Here is a 2,585-nt window from a genome sequence, read left to right as displayed (position 1 = left end):
CTAATACAATCATTATTTATTTAATTCTACTTTAACTCTTCTCCCCATTAAATATGGATTCATTAACAATAATGGCAAATTATTCAAAAAATGAAGACAACAGCTATACCAATAATAAGGGTCATAGTTACTGGGGTAGGTAAGGGGAGTCTGAGTTACCTGGCAGCTAAGACCCTGAGAGAAAGGAAAAAAAAAAGTACTTGGGTAACATTTACAAATTTATTCACATTAAAATAAGGAACAAAGCTGGCATGGTGGTGCACACCTTTAATTCCAGCACTCCACTTGGGAGGCAGAGGCAGGAAGATCTCTGTAAGATCAAAACCAGCCTGGGCTGCATAGCAAGTTTCAGGCCAGTTGGGGCTACAGGTAGACCCTGTCTCAAGAAGACCAAAGAAAGAAAGAAGGAAAGGAAGGAAGGAAGGGAGGGAGGGAGGGAGGGAGGGAGGAACAAAGAAAGGGGAGGGGAGGGGAGAAGAGAAGAGGAAAAGAAGAAAAGAAGGAAAAAACACTCATGACAAGTGCAATCCTTGCTTCTGCAACTGGTCATGTTGTCATAGTTGGTATTTATATTTTAAGCTTTATTTATTTTTATGTTTATGAAGAGTGCTTTGCCTGCATGCCTGGTTTCCACAGAGGCCAGAAGAAGGCAGAAAATCCCCTGAAACTGGAATTACAGAGGATTGTGAGCTGCCATGTAGGTGCTATGAACTGAACCCAGGAGCAAGTGCTCTTAACCACTGAGTCATCTCTCCAGCCCCACATAATTGGTATCTATAATTAATTTTTTTCACTACATATCCTGCATTCTCCTAATTCTCAGCAAGCACCTTAGCTAGTAAATCGTTCTTTATTTTATGCAGTTTGTCTGATGCTTATACGAGGTGTATGTATTGAGATCTGTTATAAAGATCCCTGGTCATCAAGGTCAGAGGTAACAAGAACTGATAGAAATCTCAATCTGTCTTTGTAGGCTTCAGCTTGGACTTTTGGGTTTGGTTTGCTTCTTGATGTTCCATCCATCTTTCCTTCCTATTGTCATATGGACTTTAATCTCTAGCATAAGACTCACAAAGACTTACCAAGCCCCTACAAGTGAATAAAGTCAATCCCTGTAACAAATGTCTAACAAATATCTCTCTCCTAGTGGTCCTCTTTCTTGGCTTGACCCCTGACTATAACACAAAGCATTACAGACATTCCTTTTAAATTTAAGAACAAGAAAGGTATCCTACGATCAATACTTAATATATAAATGGTTCTTGCGAGTGAATTAAGAAAGATAAGATATAAGAAACAAGTCTGTCTTATCATTTCCAGATGATTTGATTATCTTTAGAGAACTGGAAAACTGTTAGAGGCCAAGAGATTTTTCAGGAAAATTGTTGGATGTAAAGGTCAAGCACAAAACCAGTTGCCTTTCTTTCTGTATCAGCAATGAAAAAAAATCATAAAATTCAACTTAAAACGGTAACATTTAAAATAATAGAAGCTGAGCCCTTTTAAAATAAATCTAACATAATTCATAGAATATTCATAAGATTTTTAGATAAAGCTTTACAATTTTAATAAAATTTTACAATTTTAGTAAAACATGTAAAACTGACAAATAAGTAGGAGCATATACCATGTTTGTAGGTGAGAATGCTCAACATCATAAAGCTATAAAGTCTCTTGAAATTGATCTATAAAGGAGGTCAGTGCAATTTCACCAGAATCTTTTAGTGAACTTGATACCATAGTATTTAAACTCATAAGAAAGTAGATGACCAAGAACAGCCAAGATACTCTGAAAGAAGACAATGAACGTTTGTCTTACAAACACTAAAGCCATAGTAATTAAAAGTATTGGGAGGGTTAATTTTTTTCTTGAATTTTTGAATTATTCATACGTATAGTTTGATGGTATTTAGATCTGCTGCCTTATCCACACCTCCCCCCACTGTCCCTCACTCAATATAAATATATGAGAGTGCATTAAATATATTTATATAATATATGTTTATATTTATTATTATTTTTATATATTTAATGTATATTTATATGATATGTATATCTGATGTACTCTCTCATACATAGAGATATAGAGATATAGGCTGATTTGTGTCTATAAATATCCTTTAGGGTAGGTCTATCCACTGGGCTTACCAAGAATCCCATCCCTGTAAGACACTGTCTCACCCCCTCCCAGCAGCCACCAATTGCCCAAAGTTCCTTAGATTGGGTTGAAATTATTTTTGGTAAAAAGTTGGAGAGATGGCTCAGCAGTTAAGAGTGCTTTCTAGTTTTCTAGAGGACCTGAGTTCAGCTCCCAGCACCAGTACTGGGCATCTCACTACCAACTGTAAAGTCCAGTTCCAGGAGAATCCCACATACTCTTCTGGCTTCCACACATATGAGGCATGCACAAACACACACAAATAAAATAAAAATTAATCTTAAAATATAAATAAATAAAAATCTGTATTCATAGATGGTAGGAATAAAATAGGTAACACTGAATTTGGATTATCACAAAAGTGGCATTACAAATAAGTCTAGAAAAGAACTATTCAATAAATGATGTTAGATCAATGTACTAGATG

This window comes from Nannospalax galili, unplaced genomic scaffold, assembly GCF_000622305.1.
Source record: "Nannospalax galili isolate Female #2095 unplaced genomic scaffold, S.galili_v1.0 scaffold1285, whole genome shotgun sequence".
NCBI classification, from domain to species: domain Eukaryota; kingdom Metazoa; phylum Chordata; class Mammalia; order Rodentia; family Spalacidae; genus Nannospalax; species Nannospalax galili.
The sequence above is the reverse complement of the archived record's forward strand: the minus strand, read 5'-3'. Positions refer to the sequence as shown.